General features: G+C 43.2%; 1 protein-coding gene across 3 annotated transcripts in view; it reads left to right on the top strand.

Moving 5' to 3' along the window:
• Positions 1-4918: 4918 nt before the first annotated feature.
• Positions 4919-14827, top strand: part of RBP2 (retinol binding protein 2) — a 60884-nt gene continuing 50975 nt past the window's right edge. For 2 of the 3 annotated variants that reach the window (XM_069620343.1, XM_069620341.1), the window contains exon 1: positions 4919-5058. The gene's annotated coding sequence lies outside the window, so the exon portion shown is untranslated. Of the gene's footprint in view, positions 5059-5603; positions 5651-14827 lie in introns of those variants that run through there. The other variant, XM_069620342.1, reaches the window with a different exon arrangement.

The following is a 14827-nucleotide window of genomic DNA, read 5'->3' as shown; positions in this document are numbered from 1 at the left end:
TCCCTCCAGATGGATCATCTAAGACTTTCCAACCACCCGGAGGCATAAAAGTATGAAATGTCTTCATAGCAAACAATCCTGAAGCGCTTTGAACAAGTCTTATGCACATAATGTATAATTTCCAGGGGGATGACCTTCATTATGTATTTTGGGTTGCCCCTTGTATACATGTCAGGATGCAGAGCGTTCACTGTCTAGTTAAAACAGATGTGGGCACTTTCAAACACAGGTCAATTACCCAGGATATGTTCTTGGCAAGTATGTATGAATACCTAGAGATGTTTTATATATTTCTGCGCCCACCATAAATGTGTTGTGAATGCTGCTCCTGAATATCTTAAAGCATGCGCGCCTCCAGCCATATGTCCCGAATCGTCCACTGAGATCTCAACATCATCTCAGACCGACTCAACGAGGTTCAAGCTCGTGAAGGCAGGTGGGCGTAATTTTAACGCCCAATGCCCCAGCGCTTGGAATGCATTACCGCTCCATATTAGAGAGGTTGAAACACCCACAAAGTTCAAGAAGGATCTGAAAACCTTCCCCTTTAACATTTCACCTGACTAGTTATTCTTATTCTATCTTGGTGATGTTCTTTCTTGACCACTGAGCTCCGCCCCCTGGCTTTCTCTGCGTATCGTACCGGCTCTTTTTGTTTCGGCCATTTGTCTTTGCTTGTTGTTTGCGTGCCCTGAGGCCTTGCGGGCTTGTGGTGCAATGGAATAAAAATTCTTAATAAATAAAATAAATATTGGGAACCCAGTATCGTTAACAAATTGCAACGCTATAACCAATCTGTGTTTCTATGAACAGCATGCCAAACGAGGCATACCAAAGTATTAATACACTGGTTGTGAGTGCTTTACTTTGTGAAAGAAAGAAATGTGAACCCTCTGTTTCTTTGTTTCCCAATTTTTAAATCTAAATCTGGTAAGCAATGTACATGTGCTAAACCCTTTGTGAATTAGATTATATTATTTGTATCTATATCCTGATGAATTTCCTTTAGTAATCAATGGGAAGAAACAAATTGAGTGTGTTTGAACCACAGCACCGTAGTAACTGGTCTAATGAATATTGCCTTGTTAGTTCAATAATAAAATGTAAATTAGTGTACTTGCTTCACTTAACACCACAGCATCGAGTTACTATGCTCTGCGCAAAAGTATCAAATGCACACATGTTGACTAAGACAATGAACCTCATTATGGGTATGCCGTTCTGGTAACAGCGGTGCCGGTAAGCTACCGGAACCGTTGTTACCGGACCGGGATACTCAAAGTTCTGCGAGCGGGTGCCTTTCACCCCGCCAGATCTGACCTGGTGGGCGGAACAGCATCCGCTCGAAGACCTTGACGGTAGCACTGGCACCATTCAGAATGATGCCGGTGCTACTGTCCTCCTCATTCCCATTGAGTCCAATGGGAGTCAGATAGGAATGGGGAGTCATTTTTTCCGGCGCCCTACAATGGGGAATTACCAGGACCGCCAGGGCTGTAATGCCCTGGTAAATCCCCATTGTCGGGCGCCAGAAAAAATGACTCCGGCGGCAGCTGTGCCTTTTTTACTGGAAGGGCTACCGCTGGGGTCAAAATGAGGCCCATTGTGTTTACCTGGGGTCCACATTGTTTACAAAACTCATAATCATTATTTTTCTTAAATGTTTCTATTTCCAAAATGTGATGTACAGTGTTAATTAATAACCTCTTTACAAAACGTATGCCAGCCACACAGTCAGGAGCTGGGAACAAGCAAATGTGTAACTTGGCGGGTTAAGTATCATCATAAAGGATTTTGGGTGGGAGAGGTGCTGTTGATAATATCATTGTGACATGAATCTCCAACTGCCCCAACAAAATCAGAGGTTCTCTCTTTCTCTCTTTCACCTTCTATGTACCTTGCTTTGTTTTCCCATCCTCATCTCGGGTTTGGCTCTCAAAATCTCTCACTCTACCCCTTTGTCATTGCACCTGTGCTCCTCTTTTCTCTCACTCCCCATGCCTCCCTTATTCTCTCTCCCCCTCTGTCTTGTCCTTCTTTCTCATCTGCCCCGTCTTCTCTGTCTCTTCCATTCTTTATTTGACTTACTGACTGCTATGTCTCTCTATGCCGCTGTCTGCTTCTAACTCTTTAAAACTTCCCTTCTCCTCAAATGTTCTCCACTCTACCCATCTCTTTTTCCCTCTGTCTCACTTTCTCTAACAGCCTCCCTATGTCATTTCATCCCTCTCTTTCACTCCCCCAGCCCCTCTTGCACCATCACTCTCTTCTAATTCCAGAGACCATATGAAGGAGAATGGCCAACAATCATCTCAGAACTCCAGGATGCTATGAGCTACTATTGACCAATCCTCGACAAGAAATCCTAGCGGAAGTAACAGAACAATTTCAAGCTTGGCACAGGAAAGGTTTACTTTCTGATGAAGAAAAAGCATGGATGTGGATCAAACAACCGACCATTCCCATAATTTATTTTTTGCCCAAAGTATACAAAATCTATGAATCCATACCAGAGGGCAGACCCATTGTCAATGGCATTGGTTGGGTAACAGAGAAAATCTCTGAATATTTGGACTGTGCATTAAGACCCAAGGTAGCCAAACTGAAAGCATATCTTAAAGATTCAACAGATACAATTAATAGACTTAATAAAATCACATGGCAATCAGACTACATACTTGCAACGTGGGACGTTAAGGCCCTTTATACTTCTATTAAACACGAGGCAGCAATTCAAACGCTGAATATACGTTTAGGGAAGAATCAGCATCCCACTATCATTATGTGGAAATGCTCAAAGAAATGTTATCACTAACCTTGCCAAACAACATCTTCATGTTCAATGACCAGTTCTTTAGACAGAAAATAGGGGTAGCAAAGGGGGTCAAATACACCCCGGCAATAGTCAATCTCTTTATGTGAATGTATGAGGACACACACATCTACACGGATACATCATTTAACAGGAACGTTGTCATGTGGGCTTGTTACATAGACGATATTTTATTAATATGGAATTGATCCCATGAGGAACTTGACCAATTCATGCTGAGAGCAAACATGAACACCTTGGGAATTATATTCATGGGGGCCAACAGCAAAACGAACATCAATTTCTTGGATTTAATGATCTATGGGAAAGATACCAAGCTCTCGGCAAGAACCTTTTGAAAAAACAAAGAGGTCAACTCGAAACTTTTGGCGACAAGCTGTCACTTTGGCCCAGTGAAACACAACATTCCGAAAGGGGAATACATCAGAGCTCGTTACAACTGTACTGAGACAAATATCTTTGAACAAGAATGTAAAACATTATACCACAGATTCAGAGAAAGAGGGTATAAAGCCAGACACATCAAAGCGGCATGTATAAAAGCTAACAGCATAACTAGAGAATCAACCTTGATACAGAGAACACAACCTTCTGACACTAATTTAGACAAAGTGAAATTCATCACCACGTACTCCAGTAATAATGGAACTTTGCGTGCAATACTACAGAGAAACTGGCATCTCCTAAAATTGGATGAACACATTGGCAAGTATATCGATGATCAACTATTACCTATCGGAGGGCCCGGACCTTGAAATCAAATATTAGTCCATCCATCACCCTGCCGAAAGAAGAAAAACCCAAAATGAATACATGGCTAGACACAACAACATCAGGCTTTAGAAAATGTGGGATATGCACAATGTGCAAACATGCACATGACCCGACTTTCAGATTCACAGACAACTTTGGCACAATAATAACTATTCAGGACAATATTAACTGTCAATCTAAATTCGTGCTGTATGCAATTATTAGCACGTATCGAAAGATTTACATTGGAAGTACCATTCGCGAACTAAGGGTACGGATACGGGAACACCTCACCTCAATAGGCATCCAAGACGCAACATTGCCCCTTGCGGTCCATTGGCAAACACACCACCAAATGGACGACAAATGCAACATCAAATTCATTGGACTAAGAAAAATACATCCTGGCAGACGAGGAGGAAATCAAGAATTATGCGTAAGGCAACAGGAGGCACGAACTATATGCAATTTCAGATCCACCTTGGTGGGTTTGAACTCCGACAATGTGATGGGAGCCTTTTTGTGACAAGAATGTGCCAGAGTATTCAGTTGATGTATGATGAATTGGGATATGAATGAAAAACCATCTGTGGGCCAATATCACCGAATTATCTCATTACACACTTTGGGTATCCCTACAGATAAATCTCACTTGGATATTATTAACTTAGTGACGCTCTAGATAACTAGGTGGCCTTTGTTTATTCCATCACCCTAGCTGGGTGGCCAATCCCCTTTCTAGTAGTTACACACTTATGCTACTGAATTAATATGACCTCCATACTAGATACCTCTTTTGTGACTTTGCACTATTCAGTTCCTTTTCTGACAAGAATTCGTCCGTATCTTTAAACTGTATCTTTACACATTCCACCGATCATGTTGGAACTTTCTATTATGACTCAAACGGACTAGTGACATTGGAGTGTCTTTGCTCCATGATCTTGTTATGTTTACTATTAAACCCTTTCCAAGGATAACGTGGTAATAGAAGTCTCAACATGGCGCCTTTGTCCCTTTGTGTCTGTTCCTGCTTACATTGAAAACATTTTTTCACTGACAACAGTTCGGTGCCAGCGCTTTAAATATTAAAATGCAGAGGGTTACTTTCAGTACTTACTTGAGCCCTCTTCCATTTTTTTCATACCTAATTTGCAAATAATGAATCTGCATTTTTAAAATTAACAGGCCACCAGCCTGCTTAGAGACCAGAAATATGCTACTTCAGAGCACAAAACATTGCGCCCATATCTACTCGAAATCATGGACAACAAGGAAGGACTATGGTTTCCATGGCACCTAACTCACAACACAAAATCCGAGTGCGGCTTCTCGGAAACTGTTGCAGACGCCGACGTCTGAGGATTGAACCAACACTTTCGAGGGGAGCCCTAAGCCCCTCGAAGTATCGGTTCGTAGACCGCAGCTAGTCAAGCATAAGCGGCGCACTTCGCACTCCAGAAAGCATATATGTGAGTTGCGCTGCTACCCTATTTAATTCTGTAAATATGCTTTGTGACGCATAACGGCAACCGAGCACTCGGGTGCTGGCTTGCAATACACACACGGATGCATCATGCCGAACGATAGGTACGAACACTCCCTGACATCGGGCATTTGAATTTAATTTCATAGGTATGCGCAATGATTAACTTGTTACAATATCCCATGAATAACCATTTACTATACATTGTTCGCAATGAAGCAGGGTTTGGGATACAGTACATCCCGCTCGCAAAGAAGTCTCTTTCATATCATGTACCATTTAGTATTTGTTTTGTCTCAAACCAGAAGTTTTTTTATTTTCGGATGTAGCGCGCGCATTACATTGTTAACAATTTTTTTAACTAACATATCTGATGGGCGTATGGAACTTTGAGTTTCACCTACACTTATTGCCCAACCGCAATTGCCAGCTATTGCATCTCTACTTTGGAATACATTGCTATCAATCCGGACGCCAACTGCTAAACAAACTATCCTTTCTACAGGTGGGATTTGACCCATGAACAGGGCAACCATCAAATTGCAAATCAGATAGACAATCATTGCCACAACTATTAGGTAAAAGCCACACCCTCACCCAATGAGAACCATGAACAAAGTATGGATCTTGCTCTATTTTTTGCTTATTAAGGTCAAAAATGCTATACTTTTAAAATTAATGTCTTGTTTCTCTCTTATTTTCCCAATGGTTTCCCTTTCATTTTCCCTAAAACAATCCTCCCTTTACCCCCTCCTCCTTTTCTGTGCTACATTGTGTGCAATTACTACTTTTCAGTTCTGACCGCCTGTTTGTTTAATGTTACTACTAATGTTATGTTATTTTTGTGGCTATGGCACCTTTCATATTTTATTTCAATATATGTAGCCCTGATTGAATAAGGCAAAGTTATCGCCGAAACATGTGTCTCAAAAAGGGCACACCAAATATACTCTAACTTTCTAAACTACTACTACGCTGCCTACTAAGTGAAGAAGGGCTCCCAGATCCCTGATTACTCTTTACACTTAAACGGAGCAGGGGGTAATCTCCGTTACTTCACTTGGCAGTCGGCACCCCCCCTCTAAGCGCAGGACACCAATAGTTTGATATATCAAGACCCCCCTCTTTTGGGAATATTACATATCAAGGAGAAGTTGCTGATAGCACATGTGAACTATAACACGTGTCATATACTATAAAGACTAACAGAATCAGACCTTTTCTCCAAGAATGTATCACCTACATCATGTTGGAAAGCACATCTGTTGAGAAAACAGTCAGCTACTGAGGGAGGGCTGAGATATTAATGAACAACCCTGGAATATCTTGGTGGCAGATGTAGTAAAGTGTGATGTAATGTATACATTTCATTTATGTAATTAAAATAAATATTATGATCATATATAAACAATACGTTCCTGAACCAACAATAATAAGACAAATGTAATGCAGCACAAACGTCAATGTACCAAGCAGCTCACATGACAACAATGTACAAAAGGAATATAGCACAACATGGGGAAAGTATAAATGGATCAACTAGTGTGGAATCAAAAGAAGCTCTTAAAAAGAACGTCCAACCACTCTCCCCAACTTGCATTGCACAGCTATCAAGTGCAAAATGGCAAACAACACAACAGATATTTCACAACGATGCACTCTTTCAGCATCAAGAATCAGCTGATTGACTCCAGGGCCCCTCTTGCATACTGCTTTAAGTGCTATGTACTGATCTCCAGCTCTCTGAAGCCAGACCTAAAAAGGCCCACTAAGGCCCATAGACTGCCATGAGCATTTGGTGCTCTGCAAGGGACTGCTTTTGCTTAATGGATAGGATAGCACTTCAGTGCCTTCAATGGTCCTTGCTGCATGCCAGCTGACCATTCAGCTGGGGATATTTTATGTATTTGCATTAAAATTGAATCAACAATTCCATAATCCTATTATGATGTCAAAAAGAAAAATCCAAAAAATAACATCAAACAAGAAGGAAAAAGAGAAAGAAAAGATACAATTAAGTAGCTTTGACACTTCCAATCTCAGGAAGGACTTCTATCAAGAACTTGACTACAGCGATTACATGCTTGATTCTTTTGTCCCGCCGTTAGAGGCATCCACCGTTTGAGTCAGAAATTGTGAAATCAGAAAAGAGAGGTCTAAATGTTTTTAACGAATGTCTTTTAAAGCCGGGCACAGTGTCATGATGTGAAACAGAGATTCAACCATAGTCGTCGTTACACTACCAGCAGTGTTTTTCTGATGATTGGCCCTGAATTGCTCGAATCTCATTGGTCGGATGCAAGTTCAAGTGAGCTCTCAGGAATTGGTCCCTGGCCCTTTTTTTGGGAAACTGCTTCAGATATTCACACACTGTGTTAAGCTTTCGGCCTTCTGAGGGTAAATGGGCTACGGACTGATAGTTACTAGCTGTCTCGAACGTTAAAATCCAATCACTATCTTGAAGTTTTCTTTTTACTTGAACTGGGTTTGACACCAGCTGCTCTAAGGAGCAGCCGATCACTCCGAGGAGGTTTGTCATAGTTAGGCGCCATCCCTTTAAAGATGACTTAGAGTCAGACAACATGTCTTTGCATACCATCTCCAGGATTGCAAGTCGAGAAAGGTTGCAAAATTTCCCAAACAAGGCAAGTCTGTTCCAGCCGACCATGCACTTCAGGGAATTCAGCCACAGTTCTCTTCAGATTATGGCAATCAGGGTAGACAGGGGGACACCCAGAACTCTTTTCCAAAATGTGCCTTCAAGGCGATTCCAAAGAGGTTCTGGGAAGTTGAACATGGCTTCCACCCTGTAGATCAATGCAGGGAACACATGGGCTCTAGTACCTTACAGCTGGCAAGATAGAAAAATGGCCAAACTTCCTGTTCAATGCACAAGCTTGGCTGGTGAAAGTTTTCATCTTTCCCAAAAGGTACCTTTGACATTGGAGCTTCAGGTCTAGAGTTACTCAACCAGACACCCAGGTTTTTAAAGGATTGCACTTGTTCAATCTTTTCTCCACCTATGTACCAGGTGTGGCGACTTTTTGTCTTGGGACAATTACCATGGGTCAGGATTTTAGTTTTCCCCTTGTTGATTTCAAGGTTGTTCTTTTGGATGTAACATTGTAGAGTGTTGAGTTGCCTTTGTAGGTCCACAGGGGTCTGGTCCATTAAGACAATGTCGTCCTCGTATAAAAGATGAGGCAACTGCACTTCTCCGACCTTGGGGGAAAATGATCTAATTGACATAAAGGCTTTAGGCATGTCCTCCAAGAAGAAATTGAAAAGTGCCAGGCCATAGGACATCCTTGCTTGACTCATCTTGAAGTTTTTATTTCATTGGAGAGTGACCTTGCTTTGTTCAGTCTTACTCTTAATGAAGTATCGGTATGCATAGGCATGAGTGGATAAAGAATTGATTTTGGGCAGTTTTTCCTTTCCATTTTCGACCAAAGTTTGCATCTATCGATTTGGTTGAATGCATGGACCAAATCCACCAAGGCCATATATATCCTAGGTTTCTTGGTTTGTTTTTTCCTGAGTTGCCCTTTAACAATTGAAGTAGGAGGATGTTTACCAAGGTGCCCAGGCCCTTGACAAAACCAGTTTGAAATCGGTGAAAACATCTGGTTTCCCGACACCAGGTATGAAAATGGTCCAAGATGATTGTAATGAAAAGTCTGCCAATAACGTCGAGTAGAATGATAAAACGATAATTCGCTGGGTTTCCCTGATCACCTTTTTTATGACTAGGTACCACTATCACTCTCCTCAAGGAACTTGATAGTTGGTGAGAAATGGCTATTTGATTGAACAGGATGGATATGAAAATGCCCCAATCACCGGAGAACTCCTTGGCATATAGTTAGACAACCCATCAGGGCCGGCACTCTCTAACCTTTTAGCTTTTTAATTCATCTCACAATGTCGCTCATATTGATTAAGGAGATCCAAGGTTCGGGGCAGTCATAGAAGTTGATGGTTACGCTGGGGTATTGGACCGTTGAGTACCGGCTTCTGAAATGGTTAGTCCAAGTTTCCTCGCTTATTGGGTTGGTTTGAAATACTTTTAACACCATCTCTTCAGCTTTTATCAGTGACCAAAATGTCTTAAGATCTTTACCGGCCAAGGCTTTTAACATGGCCTCTGAGTCATTTTGGTATCTCTGCTGTTTAGATGAAGAGAGACAGTTTTTATAACTAGATTTGGCCGACTGGGCTATGAGCTGGTCCTCAGGTAAACCAGACTTCCTTGCTGCTCGTACCATCTTTCTCAGTTCTTTTCTCCAGGCTACCACTTCCATGTTGAAAGTGTGATTGTAATTGGGAGCCAAGTTACCATTCTTAGGACAATAAGGGAATTTTTCCAATAGGGGTGAGTATCCAGTTGAGGAACCTGCTCTTCCCAGATCCGTCATAAAAGATTGTATCCTTCAGAAGGACAATTTCAGACACAACCCCCCCTTACAAGTGTCAAGTGTTGTTGGTTTTGATCCCGAGCCAGGGGTCCAAGTGCCTTCCATTCTAATAGCAGGAGATGGTGATCACTATGTGTTGTCTTAATGACGTGAAACTTCTTAATGAAAGGTAAGAAATTGTTAGAGATGTAGATGTAATATAAAACTGAAGAGCGCCCTATGTTTTCCCACATTGGCTGGGAAGGTATATGGCCTTCGCAGTTGCCGTCGTTGAGCAAGTGCACACCTCTAGAATCCATGAGTGCGCTCCACAGGTCCCGTCTGGTGTACCGCGGGTCGTCAAGTTTCTATGCCCCGCCCTGCATTTTTTTGGCCAAATCTGGGATGTTAAGGTCCCCGCAAAGGATGACGAATGTAATCTGCTTGTTAATATAAGCCTTTGACATTGGAGCTTCAGGTCTAGAGTTACTCAACCAGACACCCAGGTTTTTAAAGGATTGCACTTGTTCAATCTTTTCTCCACCTATGTACCAGGTGTGGCGACTGTTCGTCTTGGGACAGTTACCATGGGTCAGGATTTTAGTTTTCCCCTTGTTGATTTCAAGGTTGTTCTTTTGGATGTAACATTGTAGAGTGTTGAGTTGCCTTTGTAGGCCCACAGGGGTCTGGTCCATTAAGACGATGTTGTCCTCGTATAAAAGACGAAGCAACTGCACTTCTCCAACCTTGGGGGGGGGAAACTATCTAATTGACATAAAGGCTTTAGGCATGTCCTCCAAGAAGAAATTGAAAAGTGCCAGGCCATATAACATCCTTGCTTGACTCATCTTGAAGTTTTTATTTCATTGAAGAACGACCCTGCTTTGTTCAGTCTTACTCTTAACGAAGTATCAGTATGCATAGCCATGGGTGGATAAAGAATTGATTTTGGCCAGTTTTTCCGTTCCAGTTTCGACCAAAGTTTGCATCTATCGATTTGGTCGAATGCTTGGACCAAATCCACAAAGGCCATATATATCCTCGGTTTGTTTTTTCCTGAGTTGCCCTTTAACAATTGAAGTAGGAGGATGTTTACCGAGGTGCCCAGGCCCTTGACAAAACCAGTTTGAAATCGGTCAAAACAATCGGTTTCCCAACACCAGGTAATGAAAATGGTCCAAGATGATTGTACTGAAAAGTCTGCCAATAACGTCGAGTAGAACGATAAGACAATAATTCTTTGGGTTTCCCTGATCACATTTTTTATGAATAGGCACCACTATCGCTCTCCTTCAGGAACTTGGTGGTTGGTGAGAAATGGCTATTTGATTGAACAGGATGGATATGAAAATGGCCCAATCACTGGGGAACTCCTTGGGCATATAGTTAGACAACCCATCAGGGCTGGCGCTCTCTAACCTTTTAGTTTTTTTAATTCATCTCACAATGTCGCTCATATTGATTGAGCAGACCCAAGATTCAGGGCAGTCATAGAAGTTGATGCTTACGCTGTGGTCTTGGACCGTCGAGTACAGGCTTCTGAAATGGTTAGTCGAAGTTTCTTCGCTTATTGGGTTGGTTTGAAATGCTTTTAACACCATCTCTTCAGCTTTTATCAGTGACCAAAATGTCTTAAGATCTTTACCACCAAGGCTTTTAACATGGCCTCTGTTACCAAGAGCTCCATCAGCCTCTTCAGCCAGTGAGATATTTAGTAATGTCTTTTTGTTATAGATACATGAGCTGTTCTCCAGCCTTTGGTAGTTGTTTCTCCTCTCTGTAGAGTCTTAGAAATACCTGGTCGATTAGGGCATTCACCTGTCAAGTCCACTGGGAAAGACACATTATTAGTCTGGACACACTTTGAGCTGGTGGCGAACTCTATTTGGAGTCTTGTGCTTTCATTTTTGCATAGAGAGTATTTCCATAAGTTCCGATCTTCGTGTGCGGTAAAAAAGCCTTCCAGAAAAATATGTTTGGAAGGGGTCATGGCCAGTAAAGTGGTGTGGTCTTTGAGCGTGTCATTCAGTTGTTCTTACAATTTAGTGAATGGTGCAAGAGCAATGGTAATCGTTGACATAATAGAAAATAAATCAAGATTTTTTCTCTTGTTCGAGGGAGTTGTTCGGAGTTGGCCAGAGGGCAAATCTGCTTGGATCCCAGGAGTAGTAAGGTGATCAGGCACCAGAGAAAAGGAACAAGTTCCCGCACCCACGGTTTCTTCTCCACCTGCAAATGAGTCTTGACCTGCTTGTAAGTCTGGCAAGGCTAATTTGACCTTCCGTGGGGTAACCTTTTCTCTCAACCCTGTTCCTCCATAGCGTTTGACGAGATTTTCACAACCTCTGTCTCCCTCATCAGCCCCTTGGTTAGAACCCTAGGGGAGAGCAATGGTCTGTCGGCCAAACGCCTGGCCTCCCTAGTTGTAGGCAACACGTGGTCCGAGGTTAGTAACCCCCCCGTGGGTACCAAGTGCCGGGCCACCACTTTGCCCATTCAGCCTTGGCAACAGGGGTAAAGACGGACGATGGTTAGACTTAATGACAGATGCAGTGAAGTTAAAAGGGGTGATCTGATCAAGGCCTACCACATAGTCATTAACTGGGTCCTGAGAATCTCTATTCAACGACCCCCACAACTCTAGACCCTCTAAGAGGTCCGCGTCTGATAAATCACTGGGGCTGGATTCAAAGATAGATGGAATCAGTTTTTTAGTGAACATCGTGGACACCGTTGGACCGGGCGAAGGACCTCCTTTAGAGAGTCTATGAAAAGTATGGGCCTTATGAGTTGATTTCAAAGCTGGTTTCGCCAACTTTTTTATACCCGCCAGATGTCCTAGCGCTGTATCGTTTGTGAGTGGCGAGGCCGGTATTGGGGAATCTTTCTGCCAGGGAGGTTAAGAGCGGGGCTTGTGCTATTCATTAAAAGAGCACTCACAGAGTCCATTTCGCCAAGCTCTAGTGCATGGTGGACCACCCCCAGACCATACACCTCCTCCTCGGCTAAACAGCTTTTGTTGTTGCTGGTAGTTCCGATCATAAAAGGAACCCTTGTTGCATTGTCATCTGAATCATTATTTATAGTCACCCTTGTGTGGTGCAAGGGAGTCAAAAGTGGTTGTCCTATAGACAATAAGTTATTATGTACCTGGACCTCGATCAGGAGAGGTGTACTTGAGGCACAATGGATTGGGGCAGCCTCCTCCAGGAGCTTTTGGTTGTCATTGGCAAAAGACCCTGATCCCTTCGCCGGAATATCCATTTCAGGTGAACTTTTGCCGTACCCAGAGCCTGCAGGACCAATGGGGTTTAGTTCACCTGAATTAGCAAGCAATTGAGGCGCCAGCCAGAGCTGACGATCTACACCCGACAGGGTCTCCTTTGGGGGGTCCTGTCCGACAGGCATAGCTGTGGCCCTGAGGTATAATACACTTGGCCTTTAAGGAGTGCAGATCAAAAGGCGTGTAATAGAGCGGATGTATATCTTTTGAAATTGTTAGTTGCGATGATGCAGAAAGAACGTCTACTGTTGATTTAATAATGCTGGAGGCTGGGGTCAAAGAGGGCCGTATTGCCGGCGAAGAGAGCATTGTGACATTTAAGGTGGTAATCAGTTACTCACAAGTCGGCCCTCAAATTCTGGTTCCAATTGGCCCATGGGAGGTGTTTGAGTCCGGTGTTGTGCAGGCAAAGGCTGCCCTTGGTCCAATGTGTTCCGGTGCTTTCAACTCCTTAGCAGCATGGCTTCGTCCATCGGCCACCCGACACCAGACAATCTGCAACACTCTGCTACGCTTCACTTCTCAGGATGGTTAAGTGAGCGAGCATAAGCAAGAGCAGCGTCTGCGTGTGAACAGTGATGAAAGATTCAGCGAGTCTGCAAGGTTCTCGGCCGTAGACAGTGGTTGGCAGCAAAATCAAGAAAGACTCAGCTAGTTTGCAGGGTCCTCAGCAGTAGACAATTGGAGACAGTAAAATCCGCAGCGTGTAGAGCGTGATCCTCAACACACCAGACACTCTGCAACACTTTTCTATGCTTCCCTTCTTAGGATGGGTAAGAGAGCGAGCGTAAGCAGGAGGAGGAGCGTCTGTGTGTGAACAGTGATGAAAGACTCAGTGAGTCTGCAAGGTCCTCGGCCATAGACAGTGGTTGGCAGCAAAATCAAAAAAGACTCCCCAAGTCTGCAGGGTCCTCGGCAGTAGACAATTGTAGACAGTAAAATCTGCAGCGTGTAGAGCATGATCCTCAGTACACCACTCTACAACACTCCAACTGGGAATATATCAGTAAATGCTCCCAGCAATATTCCTGTGTGGTGGCTTGGCCTTCTGACACAGGTCCCATGGAGTGTTGGCCACACACCTCACAGCCAGGCAGTACTCTGGTTTCCTCAAATGGATGCCTGCACAGCACAGCACATCACCTTCTGTGTTCCAGTCAGGGTTGCCAGCTTGACTCAGCCTCACTAGTAATCACCACCACAGATAAGAATATGGCGGCCAGTCCTTGGGCATTCCGAGCCTCGAAGCATTGACTTGGCACTTCTGGGGTATTTGATGTAGCACTTTGCATATGATGGCAGTGCATGAACATTTAAGGCTATACCTTACATACTATAACCATAACTGTGATTGTATCATGTTACCATGTGATACTGTATATGCTATTTTTAATTTGTGTTAAGGTTATTCTGTTTAACCAAAATGCACAATAAAAAACATAGAACTATAACCTTAACAGGCATAGAAAACTGGCATAAGAAATCAAATGGCAGTACAGAGACAATGAAGGCCTCATTGGCATATAATGGCAGCACCTGGGCATGTGAGCCTGCTTCTTACATATCATGACTCTCCCTGGCATGTGAGAATTTGGATGTCATAAGAATGCAACACTGGGACATTTGAGCCTGCATTGACATATAATGGAAGCACCTCGAAATGTGGTGGTATACCTGGCATAGGACGCTTTGCTTGTCATTAGTTGGCAGTACATGGGTATTTGTGGTTACCCTTAGCATATTTGTATGTTTATATTTATGTTTGACATTTCGAAGACACGTTGACACCCACAGGTTTCTTGGCGCTATCTATTGAGGATGGGTAGAAGGGAGAAATGATCAGGCTTTCACTGCTTGGCAGGATTCGTGCACATAAGGGGCGGTGAGAAGGAGGGGAGCAGTTCCATAGCTAAGGGGCCAGTAATGAGGAGGGGCTTCCGCCCAGGCACTGTTATCAGAATCTGGGCATAGCCATGAAGTTGGAAGACACAGGTATCAGAGATCTTGAAAGGTGATAGGAAAGCAGTTTGGAAGTAAACCATGGTGGGCCAGGGTGATGAAAGAAAAGGAAAGCT

Source organism: Ambystoma mexicanum, chromosome 10 (assembly GCF_040938575.1).
Source record: "Ambystoma mexicanum isolate Mex_15411 chromosome 10, UKY_AmexF1_1, whole genome shotgun sequence".
NCBI lineage: Eukaryota > Metazoa > Chordata > Amphibia > Caudata > Ambystomatidae > Ambystoma > Ambystoma mexicanum.
The sequence above is the reverse complement of the archived record's forward strand: the minus strand, read 5'-3'. Positions and strand labels throughout refer to the sequence as shown.